General features: G+C 39.7%; 1 pseudogene; it reads left to right on the top strand.

The window, feature by feature from the left end:
• The first annotated feature begins 16,543 nt into the window (after window positions 1–16,543).
• Window positions 16,544–16,656, top strand: LOC121826956 (U6 spliceosomal RNA; annotated as a pseudogene).
• Window positions 16,657–19,461: the final 2,805 nt, after the last annotated feature.

Genomic DNA, 19,461 nt, shown 5'->3' with positions numbered 1-19,461 from the left:
AAATTCAAGAGGACAGTGCAGATAAGCGCCACCATCATGATCTGCAGTCATCTTTACACCCCAGAACATTCTAGCACTTCTAAATATTAGTAGAATCTTCTTAGATGTATTACAACTGTAGACACTACCTGGGTTTAAAATTTTAATTTTGTTTATTGAAGCAAGCATAATTATAGCCTGCAATTCAAATTTTGCCATTTTCATGATAATGAATTGAAGTAACATCATATTAAGATACTAAAATCTAACTTTATTCATATGTTTTGCATAGTGTTGAGACTATTTTCTCTTATAGCAATGTATGCTGATTACATCCCATAACGTACAGAGCAAGATTGACATTATTTAAATTTATGCCAAATAAAAATGGTATATGACATGATAAAACTTTGTGGGCATACAGTTTTCTAAAAATGTATCTTCTGAGTCTAAAAATGGGAAATGATTCATTCAACAATTGTTTAATGAGTTTCTGCTTTTCATTCAACATTCATTCGACAAATATTATTGAACATTTCCTATGTGCCATGCTAGAGAAGCAACCACAAGATTTAATAAAAACAGAGCTACATAAAAAAACCATTTTTCTTCCCCTGGATAATTCTAACCTCATTGGAGAATTATTATATTTCTCAGCATTTTGGCATCAGGATAAACAACTGCTTTCAGATGCTTCAACAGATGTGCTTCAGAAAGAAAGTCAATTATTTGCATTATGCCACCCACGTGTGATTCCCAGACCTAAACTTTCCATCTGTGCACGTCTCACGGAATTGCCTACCTATGGAACACGAGTGAGGATCTTTCATTGTGTCTCACCCTCAGCATCCGCTTGTGATCACTTAGCACCTGGGCTGTGCAGACATCAATAATTGTTTTGCTAGAAGGCCTTATATAAGGCTCTATTGCTCCCGTGATTTAAAATGCATTTCTTCTCTTTTCTGAGATTGATGACTTTCCTAAGTTCTAACCCAGGCTTGCAAATACCCACTAGCCCAGGGCACATATACTGCAATGAAAGGAGGAAAGTAATTCATTTAGTTTATGTTTTTCTTAGGGCATCCACCATAAAGAAAAGGATATTGTGGGTTCAACCAAGTTTAACAACCATTTATTGAGTATCTACTAAGTTTGGAATTCTCTCCTGAGTATTAAGAAGGCTACACAGTTGGAAAGATACCAGCCCTGCCCTCCTGGAGGTCACAGTCTATGAGGTGGGGCAGAGGTTACACAAATAACTTCAGAATAAGCGCTATATAATATTTTCATATCTTTGAAATCTTTTAAAATTTGGTAGACGTGAGAGAATATGTCCGATATAGACCATCTAGGAAAACTTGCCAGTAGAAGTAAATGAAAATCAGACTTTTAATAGAAAAGAAGGGAAAAGCAGCAGAAAGTCATATGGGGCCAATATTAAGTATTTCACATTTTCATGTATATGATATGGAGTCATTTAATGCTTCCAGCAGGTGAGTGGAATATCCACATTGGTCTGCAGAGTAAATTGGATGCACTAGGTTAGAAGCACTAAGAGAACAAGACTGCCAGTTTGCTTGTTGGATACTGAGTAGCATGCTATCTTAGTCCATCTGGGCCACTGTCACAAAGTCCCACAAACTGGGTAGCTTAGAAACACTGCAAATCTGTTTCTGACCATTTTAGAAGCAGTGAATTTCAACATTAAGGTGTCTGTACATTCAGTGTGGGCTTGTTTCCCAGCTCATAGACGCTTACCATCTTCACTGCCACGGGGTAGGCGGGACTAGTTAGCGCCTCGCAGCCTTCTCCATAGGAACACAAATTTCAATCATGTGAGCCCTGACCTCACCGTCTAAGTGGTTCATCAAAGCACCACATCTGGCAGCACCAGCTTAGGAGTTAGGGTCAGACAAGTGAAGTGGGGAGAGAGATACAATCATTCACACCACAGGGCTCCCGTGTGCCAGCCACCATGGAAATCACTGGTATGAATAAATCATCATAATCCACTCAATAACCCGATGGGAACAGTTCTTTGTTGTTTGGACCCCAGGCAGAGAGAGCTGGGTAGCTCTTCCATAGTCCAGGAGCAGGAAGTGGCAGAGTCAGGATGTGCATCTCCATCATCTTTGAGCTTCTTTGGTCTCTGAAACATCGAGAGAGATGTTTCAAGTATCTGTTTCACTCAAAGGTAGACATCTCCAAAATTGCTTATTATTAATTAATACTTATGAAGACAATTTCAGATATATACCCTACATTTCAATATGAATTAAAATAAAATATGACCAAAGGAAATACAGTTGTGAGTTGAAGTTGATGATGCATGCCTTTAATCCAGTACTCAGGAAGCAGAGTCATGCAGATCTCTGTGAGTTTGAGGTCAGCCATGGTTACAGAGTTTAAAAAAAAAAAGTTGGTAGCAGGCCTTACCTTTAAATTTTAACCATTGTGTATCTGATGTGTGAAGCTAGAACAGAAATCTCTGTGAAGCACTGCATTAGTTTCTCAGTGTTTATATTAGCTTCCTATGTGTTCTGGAACAGCACCACATTAAAGGTTCTGAACAAGAGACTGTGCTCTACAGCTCAGGGGCTGCACATCAGAACAAGCTGGTGTCACTGTGCTGGGACTCTTAGGACATGGATCTCCCATCTCTTCCTCTGGTGTCATTTGGAATTCCCCAGGTGTGTGCCTTTCTCTTCCCTCTTTTCTCCTTTGAAGGATACCAGTCATCTTAGGTAAGAGGACTACAGCTCACCAATATGACCTCATCTTAGCTAATCATGCCTGCAAATATCCCAGTTTCAAGAACAGTCACATTCTGCAGTACTGTGGGCAATGACTTCAACCCATCTCTTGAGAGGACACTCCACCCAGAACAGACCTGAAAAGTCAAGCTGTAGGGAGCAGCTAGGCTTTTTATGGTTTTGGTTTTGTTTTCAAATGAAAGAGAATTTTCAATATTAATGTCATAGCATGTTAGTGGTGTAAAGGGGTTTTAGGAATATATCACACAGGAATTGAGAGAATGCTCAGTGACTAAGAGCATGCACTGCTCTTACAGTGGACATGAGTTTGGTTCCTAGCACCCACACTGGGCACCTCAGAACCAGCTATAACTCCAGCTGAAAGGAAACCCAGCACCCCTGAACTTGTGTACATACCCATGCATGCACATACTCACAATTAATTAACAAATAAAGGAAACCTTTAAAAATAATTTTAAAAGTCTTATACAGTCTTTCCTCCTCCCACCATTTTTTTTGAAGGGTATCTCTGTGTAGCCCTGGCTGTCCTGGAACTAACTCACTCAGTAGACAAGGCTGGCCTTGGATCCACCTGCCTCTGTCTCTGGAGTCCTGGGATTAAAAGTGTGCTACAGTTATTTTTGAATTTATAGTCACAGGAGCACTGGACAAGTGCTCTGCCCGTGAGCCATATCTCCAAACAGTCAATTCTGTTTGTTTGTTTGTTTGTTTTCTTGTTTGTTTGTTTGAGACAGGGTTTCTCTGTGTAGCCCTGGCTGGCCTGGAAATCACTCTGTAGATCAGGCTGGCCTGGAACTCACAGATCCACCTGCTTCTGCCTCTGTACACAGATTAAAGGTGTGCACTACCACCGCCCTGTGCCAAATAGTCCATTCTCAATCACTGATTAAGTGCTTAATTGACAGAAAACTTTCTTTTTGCCTCTGAAATAGAATGTGTGAAAAATTCCATCAATATTTTAAGAGTCATTAAAAGTCAAAGTCTTTGGGGGGAAGGAATCTGTGGTGTGACTAAAGAAAGAGAGTTTTATATCATCAGAATCAAGACCTCAACATAGAGACCACAAAAATGGGTACCTGTTGTCATAAGGACAGCCTGTCAGGCCCAGAAGACAGAAACACAATGACACTTGGAAATCATATTCTCTGCCACATATAGTTCATTTGTTTATTTAATGGATACTTATTGGGTAGGTACTATACATAAGGCAAACAGGAATGTGCTGTGATAAAGATGACTAAGACATGGAGTTTGCAATAAGTATGTATCAAGTCATAGTTTCCATGACAACAAAATTTAGTGGTTTGGGACTACATAAATGAATAAAAGAAAAATTAAAGAGTTTTTTCTTGTTACTGATTCCTTGTTTAAATTATTAATACAGGACTGGGGGATGGCTCAGAAGGTAAAGGCATTTGCCTCCAAGCCTGATGATGAGAGTTCCATCCCCAGAACTCACATGATAGAAGGAGAGAACTGACTCCTGCAAGCTGTCCTCTGACCTTCACACTCTGGCTGTGGCCTGATCATGTGGGTGTATGTATACACACACACACACACACACACACACACACACTCAAATAACAGTTTAAAAAATTATTAGCATAGCCTTTGCTTATCTAATACATCCTCACTAAAGAACTGGCTATTTAATTTTTTAAGTTTTATTATGTTATTTTTAACTTCCTGGGGGATGGTGTGTCACTGCACACATGTGAATGCCAGAGGACACCTGTGGGCATTGGTTCTCTCCTTTTAGCATATGGGTCCCAGGAATGAAACTCAGGTCGTCACTCAGCAGTGCCCTTAACTGCTGAGCCGTCTCCCTGGTTCTAAACAATTGAGTCTTAACTACTGAGTGAGTCTAAACTTAAACCACATGTTACACTCTTATCCATGTTGTTATTGCAATTTCTATGAATGATGATTTTTTTTATTAATTTAAGTGAATAGTGACTATTTGGGAAGTTGGGTTAAATTTTAATGTTGCTATTATTTTCTCTGACACTGGATCATTTAAAAAATTCAGTGTACATATTTACCTATACATAAATAGATGGGATGAGCTCCAAATTCTATTTACTCTTAAACACTTTGCTAAGTTGCTCATTTATCAGGATAAAATTACATTATGCTTTCAATGCTTAAAATGACCTTATTGGCCTTAGTACAATAGTATTACATTATATAATCCAGACACTGCCATTATTTTCCTTCTACGATGCTATAGACAGCTCAAAATGTTTTATCATAGTGTACATGGCTCATAAACCTTATCTTTTATTTGACATTGCAGGCTGTTGATAATAGAATATCAAAAACTCTTGGAGAGAGCTAAAGGAAATAATTAGTTCACATTTAAATAAATGAGCACACACACAACCTATCTAAATCTAAGAATATCACAAGTATCTCACAATTAATTGAGTGGGATGAAAAAAGCAAGTGAAAGGAACTTAATGTCTGAGACATACATGGAAATATTGCAATGTTAGAATGACGGAGGAGATCTAGATTGTCTTCATTTGGCACTTACACATCTGCTTATGAAATGTGTATGGACCTGTGTTTTCAAACCTGTTTGTGAATCTAACCTCTAACTTTACCAATTCAAGGCAGTCTCCAGAGCAGAGCATAAGTCAGCTGAGACCCCACTCAGCTTCATGGTTTAACCCTCAGTGACTACATCCAAGGACTGTTCTTACAGGATCCAAACACTCATAAAAGAGATTCACGGCAATAATCTCAGAAGGAATTAATAAAGCCTGAGAGAACTTGTCAAAAAAATGTCCTCAAGATGATTTTATTTCGGTAATTGTTGTATTTTAAATGCTTTCATTTTCTTTTGTGATGCCTTTTATCTTACTTACAGATGCTATTACTCATAAAATATGATATTCTGTCCATGAGGCTGTAACTGTAAATGAAACAATATTCTCATCTAGGCACTGATAAGGAGATTTAAATCCCCTGCTCCAGTGCAAGCCGATTACCACAGAGGTCACGAAACAGGTTTTCACATCCTTTAAGTACTGCTGTGATATTTTATGTAACTGACCAAACATCTTTTCTTTCTTTTATTCTGTCCCAGAATTTGATTGGCAAACTATTTGGAAGGTTTACAAGATGGACTAGCCTGTGTATCATAGAAACCCCTTTCTATACCTATTCTGGCTGTAAACCTGTTGAAATATTCACACAGGTATTGTAAATAATCACTGCCTGATCCCTCCAATGCCAACACCACCACGTATGCTGTCCCACCTCCAGAGCCATGCAGATCCACCCACAGCTGACCCTGTAACCAATCAACAAAACCTACTGGATCCTTCTCCATGTCAGTTCTAAGGGCCCCGCACCTACTGCAGGGTGTTGACATTTTATAGCTGCTCTAACAAATCCTCACAAACTTAAATGCACTTACCAAGATAACTGTGCTGGGTGACACTGCAGTCCCTGAGGTCTGACAGGACGTCTGCCTAGTGAGCAAAAGTGTTCACCGTACTTCTGGGGACCTTGGGAAACCATACGTGTGTCCAGTTTGTAAAATCTGCCACACTCATTGGTTTCTGGTTTCTTCTTTGGGGACAGCAAAGTAATCCTTAAAGTTCTCTGCTATCCCACAGCTCATGACGCCTTTGCTTTGCATGTGCCCTATAACTCAGCATAACCTCCTCATCTCAAAAGCCTTAATCACATCCTCAAACTCCCTTTGGCTATGTGAAGTATCACCCCTGATGTTTGGGGATTGAGTTATAGATATCTTTGGGGCCATTACTCACTTTCCATGATGGTTATATATTTAACCATCACACTTTAGTATATGCAGTAAGATTCTTAGAATGCTCACAAAAATGTGTCACAACCAAAACAGGAGACATGAAATAAAAAACTATGAGCTACACAGAAAAACCTAAAAGTACACCCATATCTCAAGAACTTTCTGGAGCACTGAAGACTTTGGATTATCTCCTCCTAGTTAGTAGATACCAATACAAAACAAAATAAGGGGAAAAAAAGATAAGAGTTGAGGAAAAATAGGAGAAGGTTGTCTATCTCAGTGCCAAGGTCCAAATCTCTTGTGGGCTCAGAAGAGGAGTAGGACAGGGGGGGGCCTGAGATTAGCAGATCCCCACAAGGAAAAGAAGAGGCTCCATACTGAAGAACAGTGAGGAGGAGATGAGCAGTGGAGGACAAGGACATTCTGAATTCATACAGCCATTCAATGCCCATGGGAAATGTTAAGATAAGTAAGGGACAGCTAATCTAGTGTACTTTATCTTCTGAGGAGGCGGGGGGCATATCTAATGGATCTTTGTATATCAGACAGTGACTTGTACATAATGAGAGTAAATGTCCAGAAATAAAACCAGAAGATGCAGTCCAGTGCTAGGCTGGATCCATGGGTCTTAGGCACCCCACTGACTGAAGCTTCCAGAAGGGTCAGGCAAGCAGCAGGTGCTCAATGTCAACCATTCGGTGTTGAATTAATAAAAAGAAATAGATGTATGTACACAGTGGAAGAGACAACAGTTTTTACTGAAAACAACAAATATTTGGATATCTGTTTCAATAACAAGAAAAGGCTGGAAACCAGTACTCTATTCAGTATATTGGCATCTTGATACACCCTATCAAAGCCTAAGTGATAGAATGATCTTAAAAGCCCATATTCAGATCTATAAATAGAGTTGCAAGATATGTTAAATAAAAATATACCATGTTCCATTAAACTTGAATGTTTGACAAACACCAAATAATTTTTCAGTGTGTATACCAAATATAGCACAGCAATAAATCTTTAAGGTCACATTGCACTTGGGGTAAATTATGACTTTGTAAAGATATCCTATTTTTATAGATGGAATTACTTAAGAAAACAGGGGAAGTACCTCCCCCAGATAAATATGCTCAAAATGGAGCTAGGGAATGGTAGAAATGCTATGGGATGTTCTGTATGTCAAATGTGTTGCTCTGATTGGTTAATAAATAAAACACTACCGCCGGGCGATGGTGGCGCACGCCTTTAATCCCAGCACTCGGGAGGCAGAGCCAGGCGGATCTCTGTGAGTTCGAGGCCAGCCTGGGCTACCAAGTGAGCTCCAGGAAAGGCGCAAAGCTACACAGAGAAACCCTGTCTCGGAAAAAAAAAAAAAAAAAAAAAAAAAAACAATAAATAAAACACTGATTGGCCAGTAGCCAGGCAGGAGGAAGTATAGGCGGGACAAGGAGGAGAAGAATTCTGGGAACTGGAAGGCTAAGTCAGGGAGACACTGCCAGCCGCCACCATGACAAGCAACATGTGAAGATGCCGGTAAGCCATGAGCCACATGGTAAGGTATAGATTAATAGAAATAGGTTAATTTAAGATATAAGAACAGTTAGCAAGAAGCCTGCCATGGCCATACAGTTTGTAAGCAATATAAGTTTCTGTGTTTACTTGGTTAGGTCTGAGCGGCTGTGGGACTGGCCGGTGACAGAGATTTGTCCTGACTGTGGGCCAGGCAGGAAAACTCTAGCTACATAGAAACGAATGGTGTTGTACAGGCTTCATTAAATGCACACTTTTTTCTGGGTCCCAGGGCCCACAGGGAAGAGTGAAATTTATCTCCTTATGCTTTCTGTGGAGCTGTCATCAAGCAGTAATCAGCAAGGATAAGTCAGAAGGGACAGTCAGTGAGATCAGCAAGAGCTGCCATACCCATGCTACCTGACTCACAGCCTTACAAAAGGCATGGTGCTGCTGTAGATTCATTTGTGCCTGATCCCAAGAATTTTTACTGATTTCTTCCCCCAACCCCCAACAGGCATTTACACACTACCTGCCTGGTAGGCCTGAAAATACCAGATGGTGCTTGGGAACAAAGCAGACTCGTTGCCGTGGAAACAAGATACTATCCCAGCTCCATGCAGCTGCCATCTTTTTTTTTTTTTCCTGGCCTTTCACTGAGGTGTTCTGATAGGAACAAGAACTGATAAAATACACAGAGTCTCCCCTCCCCCAACATACACATACACCCTCACCAACCTTGGAATACACCCAGTACCCTCAGGTTCTAAAACAACGGGAAATGACTTGATTTCCAGCTCCTCCAATCAGAGTATGAGTGGTAAGCCCCTGCTTTGACATCATCTCTTCCCTTAAACAGCAATGATGCATCTGTTCTGTTCCTGAGTTAGACAATCCTTTGTTGCCCCAGCTTTGACATTCCTGGAAGTGCAAAGTAAGTGTATGTAATCACTGCAATGTTTCTGTCTTGAAGGAGAGTGGAGAGTGACCTCTTCTATTCCCTCAGTTCCCCTCAGGAGCTAGCAGAATGCTGAGCACTCAGGAGGACGGTGATGAGTTCTTGTGGCTTAAGGTCCAATTTTGAAGGATGCAGTTATTGGCCTCAAGCCCTCGCCTCTGCCTTACTTCTTCTGGCAGCTATGGGACCCTCAAGGGAGTATGACTGTTGGGGAGGTCTTCAAGACAGATGGAAAGAGGAGGCCACAATATCTATAAACCAGGTTAGGTCTTAGTACTTTGAAGCCATGGCTTAAATAGTTGTATTTAGCAATGAAGGGGTATTAGCATTGAAGCATTGGGGGCAGTGGTTCCTGCTTCCACAAACTCCCAAGCATTTTGACTTTAAGTAACACACACAAATCTTCTTGTAATTCGACAGGTCAGAAGTCCACGACTAGTTTCACTGGGATGGTTGGGGAGCTCAGGGGTTGAGGACGCAGCTCATGGGTAGAGTGCATACATAGCTTGTGTGAGGTCCTGGATTTAATCTCCAGTACATGAAGAAATAAAGGAAGATGGAGAAAAAGAGAGGGACAGGAAGGGAGGGATAGGAAGAGAGAGAAGGGAGCGAGAGAGGGAGGACAAGCATACAGGTCTGTTTGTTCCTGACGGGACAGAATCTGTCTTTTTCCACTTCACAACCCCATCTATGTTCTCTGGTGCTGTGTTTCCAGCCAGTAGGATGCTATCTTTTCTTCCACTGTTACTGTATGTTCTCTTCCTTGTCTTCCTCTTATAAGAACACTTTGCTCACATTTAGGGTCCTATAAAGTATTTCAGAACAATATCCCCATCCCAGAATGTAGCAGGACTTTCTTGTTGGAATTTCTTTGGACCACCAGCCCCCAAATAATGACATGGAGACTTATTATTAATTATGAAAGCTTGACTTTAGCTTAGGCTTGTTTCCAACTAGCTCTTATAACTTAAATTAACCTGTTTCTATTAATCTACATTTTGCCATATGGTTCTTTATCTCTCCTCAGTACTGTGTAACCAATTTGCTCCACATCTTGCTGGCAAAATCCACACCTAGATTCAACCTCTGTCAAGAAATCCCACCTAACCTCTCCTGCCTACATATTGACCACTCAACTTTTTTATTAAACCAATCACAGTGATACATTTTCACACAGTGTAAACAAGTATCTTGCAACACCAGAATCCTTAATCATATCTGTAACTTCCTTTTTGCTGTATAAGATGGTGGGCCACTCATGGATTCCAGGGATTAGAAGGGTGTTATGGGAAACCATTTTTCATCCTGTGCTACTTCGCTAAATTATTGTTATTATTATTATTAATATTATTATTATTTATTCTTTTTTTTCTTTTTTTGGAGACAATGTTTCTCTGTGTAGTTTTGGTTCCTGTCCTGGATCTTGCTCTGTAAGATCAGACTAGCCTCAAACTCACAGAGATCCACCTCGTTCTGCCTCCCAAGTGCTGGGATTAAAGGCATGCACCGCCACCACCCAACTCTTCTCTAGATTCTTAAGGTCTGTAACTATAAGAATGAAGGTGACCAGGCATTACACGGGATTTAACCTGTTGGAATATATAGGTAGTCCTGAGGTTCCCTGTTTGTAAGTCTATTGAAAACTCCCTAGGGCTGGAGAGATAGCTCAGTGGTTAAGAGCACTGGCTGCTTTTTAGAGGTCCTGAGTTCAATTCCCAGCACCCACATGGTGGCTCACAACCATCTGTAATGAGATCTGGCGCCCTCTTCTGGCCTGCAGGCATACATGCAGACAGAACACTGTATACATAATAAATAAATAAATCTTAAAGAAACAAACAAAAAACCTCTATGCTTGTACAGTAAAGATTTGGTAGTATGGCCAAGGTCAAAGTTAAGAGGCGTGGGAGGTTAAAGTATTTGTCCAGAAGCTTGGAAGGTTGCACCACAGTCAGAGAATCTCAATATTCCCACAGAAGAGGTTTGGCAAAAACCAGTGACAGAGGCTGTCCATGCTTCCAGGTAATGGCGAAGATCCCCAAATAGCATGCTAATTCCTCCCTTCAGTCACAGGAAATGTGTTTCTGTGTCTGCCTTCAGTAAACTGGTATTTCTTCTCACTGTCTGCCTCAGAGCATCCCTTGCCTTCACAGATGCTTCTGTGAGGCTCCCACAGCTCTGGAAGTTGCCCATTTCCCTACTTCAAGAAAAATGGCTGTGGCAAGGAGGGGAAAACCCATACAGTATCTTTAGAAAAACTGTAAATATTTCATCGTTTCTTACTAAACATACATTATTAACTCTGTAATGTAAATATTTTATGGCCTGCAACTGGCAATTTTGGAATATATTGGTGTGTTTGGAGAATTGTGGTTCAGTTAAAAACCCTACCCTGTACACCCAGCTCATATTTAAGTTACACAACTCTTTAAAAAGCATTTAACTCTCAGAATTAAGGGAGTAATCGAATCTACTTTTTTCAAAATAGCCTTAAGGACCAAATTCAAGACCTGAGACAGCACATGTGTGTGAGAAGAGAAAGTTTAGGATGCTATAACAGCTCAGAGCTCTGTCTTCAGATGGATGATAGCACAATAGAGTTATAAACACTCAAGTGGGTCTGTTTCATCCAGGGCAGGGAAGGGGCAGATACACCCACAGCAGGCTCATAAGAATACCAGAATCCATTGGGAGTACAATCTGAGTTTCATCACACACAAAAAGGCAGAGGAAAAAAATATTCTCCACTTTAGGATAAGTATTTGGTATTGTGCACTGGATGAGAAAACCCTTTCAATAAATAAAATGGTTCCATACCAGAACATTTTAACTAGGTTTTCAGATATAGACCTAAATTGTTTGGAGATTTTTTTTTTCTGTTTTAATTCCAGTGACTCTTCAATATAGAGGTCATAGAAGCTGCCATCATTCTAAATTACAGCCCATTTCAGAGGTTGGCTGTATCCAGGAGGTTGCATTATTCCAAATTGCCTGTCAAAAACTGTCAAAACACTGCCATTATCAAAAAGCAGTCCTTTAAATAATTTTCTCACTTTTTTCCCTGAAACTTGCTAGCATTGAGCCTTGATAGCGTCCCTTATAGGCACAGGGAGTGAAAGCCTTTCAAATGAGTAGAAAAAAGGGAAAAAAGTCTAGGCACACAACAGTAATATACAAAATTCTAGGCAGAAAATTAAGTCCAATCTGTAGATTCTGTTTTTCCCTGAAGCAATAACCATTGCTAATCTACATGTGTAGCAGTAGCCAAAGAACATGGAAACCATGATTATAAACAGTATGACTTCTCTGTGCTTAAAAACTCAGGAACAGGCACTAGGGAAGGTGGCCCGGTTGGCAAAGCGCTCACCTTGCAAGCAAAAGGACAAGTCCCTAGAACTCATATTTTAAACAAAGCCCTAGGCACAGTGGCTCGTGCAAACCCTGCCCTGAAGAGGCAAACAGGTAGGATCCTGGGGTTCACCGGCTGGCCTGGTCTACTTGATGAGGTCCAGGATAGTAAAAGAAACATGTCAGAAGAAAGTGAGCAGCCCCTGAGAAATAGCAGCTGGGTTGTCTTCTGGTCTTGACTTGCACATGAGCACACACACTGAAGCCACACATACATGAACGTGTAACAACATGCACACATATGTGCAGAGACTTCAATAGCTAGTGGCCCCTTTTCACAGCTTCATTTCCGCCCTCTTGTCCAGTATCCAATTCATAATGAAAAATGGTGTTTTATGAATTATTGGAGTCTCTTCCTTTCTATTCATAATTGATAATTGTCTGATTTATCAAAGGCTTTCCCACTGACTTGAACCCTAATCCCATAGTCCATAACCCTAGCCTTTTTAATATATATTTGACAAATAAAAATAGTGTATACGTAATGGGAACAACATGATGGTTTATGTGTGTACATATTATAAAATGATTACCACAAAGAGCTAATTAATATTACTATCATGCCATTTTTTCCCCTTTCTTGTGCTAAGAAGACTTGAAACTACCTTCTCAACATGGAGGTCTATGATGTGGCATTGTTAACTACAGTCAGACCTATAAGTCAGATGTCCAGAACTTACATGTCCTGGATAGCTGGCACTGGACTCTCTGACCAACTGCTCCGTTTTCACACCCCTAACCCCTCCGACCACCATTCTACCCTCTGTTTTCCAACTGTTTTGGAGTCTGCACATAAGTGATGTAGTATTTGTCCTTCTGTGTCAGCCTTGTTTCTCTCATAATTTCCTCCAGGTTCCTGAATATTGACACAAATTGTTATCTGTTTCTCTCTCACTATGAACTGGGGCACACAGGTCAGGCTAGGTTGGCTGGCCAGCAAGCTCCAGAGATCCTCCTGTCTCTACTTCCCTGGTGCTAAGATTTAAAATGAGCCACTATGCCCAACATTCCCATGTGGTTCTGGTGGTTGAACCTGGATCCTCATGCTTGTGTGGCAAGGACTTTATCAGCAGAGCTGGCTCCCCTGGCTCTGTTCCCGTATCTTAATGACTCTGAATAATGTTGCAATGAACACACTGAAAATTGATGTAGCCATTGTGGAAAGCAGTATGGCCATTCTTCAAGAAATTAAGAATGTAAGTATAGATGTCCAGCCACTTCTGGAATATCCAAAAGGAAGCATCCCCTTTAACAGATGACCTCACTCCTTGTTCTTTTTTAAACACGTGATCCTGCTCTTTAACTTGGAAACCCCTCCTTCATTGTCCTCTTTCTCTTAGGACTCAATTCCAGAATTCTACTACTGTGGTAGAAAAACCTCCCCTGTAACACAGACGTCCTGCCTGCCTACATCTTATTGGGTACTGAACCTGATGTTAAGACTTCTGCTCTAACAAAGAATTTCAGCAACCACTCCACTGAAGACCACTGTATCTTTCAAACAGTGTAAGATGACAAAATATTTTAGAGAGACTGCACTTATTTTGAGACATTACAATTCAAGCAACGAATTAGGAAATCAGGAGAGTAATTCAGTCCTACAATGGCTGTGACAGTCTTATTTGTCAACAACTCGTTTTCAGAAGAAAATGGAACTCAAAATGCACAGCTTCCAAATTCAGACAAAGAGACACATAGAAATAGTTCTTCATACAATCAGTAGTATATTACAGGAAAAATGCAATGTGCAGGTGAATTCCTCTAACGGAAAGACAATGCTTTGAACAAATGTAGCATAAAGATATTTCCAAATGAATGTGCAGTTTCTGAAGATGCCAGTAATATATGTAACGGTGCTTGATCTCATTAGCAAGCAGCTCAAACTCTTCAGCTACCATAAAACACAAATCACAATCAGCACATTCTCCAGAGCCATATATCTGCCTGACCCAACTTCTGCTCTGCAGTTAACAATTTCGTTTTATTCCATACAAAAAAAGTTCTCATCATCTCTAAATTATGCAAGAAGGGCTCCACAAAGTTCACACTCTTGTCTAGTTTTCACATTGCATGTTGGTATATGTTCTACCGCAGTCTCTAGAGCTTGGGAAATGTGCCTTTAAAAATCACTGACAAGCTATAATTAACTCATTACAATGAAGACAACCCCAGGACCGTCCTGTAGAGGACACAGAATTCCAGGAAGCCTCCCCCAGACAAGACTTGAGGGAGGGAGTTTGGTGCTTTATCGTCCTGCGGTTTAAGACATATCAGCCTAAGGTACCTGAACTTTGGAAAGATTGTGTCTTTAAAGAAGTGCTTTGGGGGCTGTAACTTGAGCAACCCTCATTCAGCTTCAAGGTTTTCCCACGCCTTCTTTGTAAAACACAAGGATAATTCCGTGCAGAAATCAGGTAGGAAACTGCATCATCTCAGCACCTCTGGGAGACGTGCGATGTGCATTGGCTTATTAAAAGTTTTGAAATGTTGCAGCAGCAACGAAATCTGGTTCATTTAATTTAATACTATGTTCCCAGTTTATTAGGCCAAGAAGCCCTTTCCATTTATGAGGCGTATTTAACTATGTTAGCGTCAACAATGTTGAGCAAAATACGATTTATGGCTTAAGCCCTAGTATAGATTTCTGTTTAAGCAGCTGTGGAGCTCTTGGTAACACACCAGTTTCCCTTTAGCCAAGAGCACCGAAGGGTGTGGTCCTGGTCTAGTTCAGCATTCTGAGAGACCGAGGGTCATTTGGGGGACAGAGTACAAGTGTCTTATTTATAGATCGAAAAATTGAGGCTTTGGTGTGCAGAGTGACAATGTTGGTCATAGACTCAAAAGCCCCTGTTCCCCCCACCCCCCAGACAGGGTTTCTCTGAGTAGCTTTGAAGCCTGTCCTGGAACTCACTCTGTAGACCATGCTGACCTCGAACTCACAGTGATTCACCTGCCTCTGCCTCCTGAGTGCTGGAATTAAAGGCATGCACCACCACTGCCCAGTTTGATTTTTTTTTTTTTAATTTAAGAAGAACGTATACAGTTCCTTTGTTCATTGGAAAAAGTTATATGAAAACTCAGGGTAGGTAGAGCCAAAGACCATAGGAAAATTTGACTCAAGAAATCAGTATTTAATTATGGAATAAGTGTGTAAGAGGAATGGGTTTTTGCTTATTGTGCATGAGCCTGTTAGCTTGGTGGTACAAAGTCTAATAGAGTATGATTTTCTGTTGATTTTTTAAAATACTATCCTTTCAATTTTCACGATAGTGGAAATTATGGTATTGTCTATTATTCCAGATTAAAACTGCTCTTTTTCCAGACTTCTATACCTAAGTGTTGTTCAGAATGAGGGAAGCAGAAGGACTGCATTCTGTTCAGCTCTCACAGTGACTGTGGTCAGCGTCCACTGGGAGGCACAGATACAGCTGAAAGTGCATTTAACTGGCAGGAGAGTGGGCAGTCATGTGAATTGTCTCCCATACGACAGTGGGTGAAATCTTCCTCCCAAACATTTATTTTTAATTTTATATTTAAATTAATATTGAAATATTTAACTATAAAAATAAGGTACAATAAAACTTAGTCACTATGCAGATGACCAGAAATTCTGTCCTGACTCCTGTTTCCACATAGATTCTTATTTTGAAGACTATTTTAGCTCCTTTGTAAAGAAAAAAATCAGTTTTAAAGTCAAGATCCCAACAGGCAGGTATGTATTTTAAAGAGACTCAATGCTGAATTATGTATCTTCTTAAACATGACCTGAAGAGAACATTTATATTACATTTTAACCATAGCAACTCAGAGCACATCAATTGGTTTTCTAATACCAAATGGTCAGCCCTGAAAACACACATACAAGTAAAATTATTCATATTGATCTGTTTGTTATTATATATTTAGGAAACTCTCTGTGTGTGTGTGTGTGTGTGTGTGTGTGTGTGTGTGTGTGTGTATGCGCACACACATAAACATATATATACATGTATTAGCAATAATGAAAAAAGAGGTCATGAATTTGAAAGAGACCAACTAGGGGTACATGGGAGGCTTTGGAGGGAGGAAAGGGAAACAGTCAATGATGTGATTATATTATACTCTCAAATATTAAAAAAACTAATTTTTTAAAAAGTGCTCACTTCAGCAGCACATACACTAAAACTGAAATGATAAGAGAAGATGAGCATAGCCCCTGTGCAAGGATGACATGGTGTATTTGAAACATTTTAAGATAACAGATATTCTAGAGCAGGGGAATGCAGCTCAGTTGGTAAGTTTCCTAGCATGCACATAGTCCCCTCAGTACTTTAGTACCACAAAAGCTGGACATAGTGAGATATGTCTTTAACCTCAGGACTCAGAAAGTAGAGGTGGAAGGGTCAGTAGTTTAAGCTCATCTTTGCCCACTATGGTGGTCTGTGGGGCGTTTACCCACCACCCCCACAGCTTCCCAGAGTTTTCTTGAGTGCGAGCAGCAGGAAATATTAGATAGAAGGATTTATAGCGGAGAATCTTGCGGAGATAAACAGATAGAAAATAAAGGATAGCCTCGAGAGGGCCTGGAACCTATTCCAACGGGCCCGGACTGTCTCTGGTCCAGGGTTTTTATAGAGACGCCAAGGGGTGGAGCAAAAGACCTCCTCCCCCAGCACAGCCAAGTGCAGACCATCTCAGACACCTGCACTCAGGCCCGTGGTCCTGATCATCCTCTATTTGGACCTGCTGGGTAAAGCCACGAGGAACCCCAGAACGGGCTCCCACAGGTCCCCCCTTCTTAATATATAAAAAAATAACTATTAATGGCTTACAGCAATCTCCATAGCTGTTACACCTCCCAGTATGGGAGTAGAGGATGATATAGATGGCATTTCTCTTTTGAATTAGGTCCAAGGTGACCACAGCAGTCTTAGCTGCCTCAAGCCCTTTCTAAACCAAAACTCTTAAGGCGACTACAAACTTAAAGAATCCCTTAGCTTCATCATTACCATTAACAGGTTAACATAAATATTGCTATACATAGTCACAATTCTCTCAATCTTACAACTCAAAGCAAACTCTTAACAGAACCATTAGAATTAGCATATATGGTGCTATATATAGTTAACAATTTTCTCCGTCTTACAACTTTAACTCACTCATTTGAATTTTCTTGTTAACAGAACATAGGAAAAACTTCGATGTATTCACATCAAACTTAAACATTTTCTTAACTCCACAAAACCAGGGTGCATTAATATCAATAGGTTTCTGCGAACATAATTCAATCTCATAACTCCTCCTTTTCTTTATAATTTTTAAACAAAAACTCAAACCTAGTTAGAGGACCCAAACTTTTCTGTTTAAACAGTTCCATTTGTAACATAAAACCAGTTCCATAAGTAATTTCATTTTTACATAAACAGTTTCACAAAACAACTCATAAATCACCAGTTAATAAAGCATATATGCATACACAAAATTGCATCTTGATTCTAAGTAGAAATACATTTCTTCATTTAAACAGTTTCTTTTTTAACCCAATTCCAGAAAACCGTTCCTAGGTCATTACTATAAGTAAGCTCAAAATTGTCCCATTGCAATGAAATCTCTCTTGTTCATTTCATTTAAGTACCAAAATTCAAATGATAAATATTGGTACTAGCCTTCCAAATTTGAAGAAAGTCATAACCAAAATGTTTTTGTAATTTTATCTCATTTTAAGTTCAAAAAGTTTAAATAAGAAATAAATTCTGGTACCAGGCTTTTACTTCCAAATATGAAGAGACTTTTTTAACCAAAACTTTTTGCAGTTAATAATTTTTGTTCAAACAAGCGTCTCTGCAACTTTTGTTCTCACAGACAGACCTTTTTAGTATAGTAAGATTTTAAACCGCACCGTTTTTGCTGTTAAGCTCAGGTTTTTCTGTGCTGCGTTGATATTCCACGGATCTCAGCTGCGGATGCCTTGTGCTGGTTCTGGCGTCCGCCATTCTTAGCTTCTTAGCGGCTTCTGGAGCTTTTGAAACCATTCAGACTGCCTATTTTGCAGTCTACTAGGACACTATCTCCTGTGTCTCAGGTGTTTTCACCATATACATTAATAGACTCACACTTAACATTTACACTTTTTCACAAACTCACATATAACATTTTTGCCTTGCAAAGCATTTAGACTCATATTCAACATTTACACGTTTTTACAAACTCATATACAACATATTAACATCTACTTATTTATACTTTAAGGAAACTATAGAACTACTTTAGCAAATATATTTCTTATTAATTCTTATATACTTATATCCATTCTATCTTATTTCTTATTTAAACTTACATTTACAACTAGCATCTTACAAGCTTATTACTACATGTCTTAAGACTACCTTAGATACTTCTTACAAGCTTATATTCTTAAAGGAACTCTATAGATCTATTTTACACACTTATATAGGCTACCATTAGCATATATCTAACTTAGCAAACACCTAAAGATTTCTTAACACAGATCTAACAAGACAGAATTTTTATAAACTCACATATCTTATATTTGTCTTTCTACTTCTTACTCTTAATTATTATCACCATCTATCAGAAAGATTCTCTTAACTAGACAGGAAGTACGTACATCATTTCTAAAGTTTACAGTTTATAGTTAGCTTTGTTATAAAGCACTGGGATTTAGTGAGTGTTGTCATTATAGAGTTGTGATACTTGTTGCTAGGGGATTGTAACATTCTCAGGACGAAGCCACACCCCAAAGTTGTGAGTTCTCTCAGCAGTTCCGGACAGGCAGAGATGCACTGTCAGCGGTAAACGGTTTTTTAACTAGAGGCTGTCCCTTCACCCAAATTCATAATAGCTCCCCTAAATGCCTCAATTCAGACAAACATTTCTATTACAGCAGTACTTTTGGTATGCTCTTCTGAAAACTTCACTTCACGCTGAGGGTGAAATTATCTTATTTAGTTGCTGTAAAGCTCTTCGCCAATACTGCACAGCTATTAGGTGGTATTTTAAGGATTTTAAAGTGACTTGTTTGCTCTTATAGGTAGCTTTTTGTCATCCAACTG

Source organism: Peromyscus maniculatus, chromosome 1, assembly GCF_049852395.1.
Source record: "Peromyscus maniculatus bairdii isolate BWxNUB_F1_BW_parent chromosome 1, HU_Pman_BW_mat_3.1, whole genome shotgun sequence".
NCBI classification, from domain to species: domain Eukaryota; kingdom Metazoa; phylum Chordata; class Mammalia; order Rodentia; family Cricetidae; genus Peromyscus; species Peromyscus maniculatus.
This window is presented reverse-complemented; position numbering and strand designations above follow the sequence as displayed.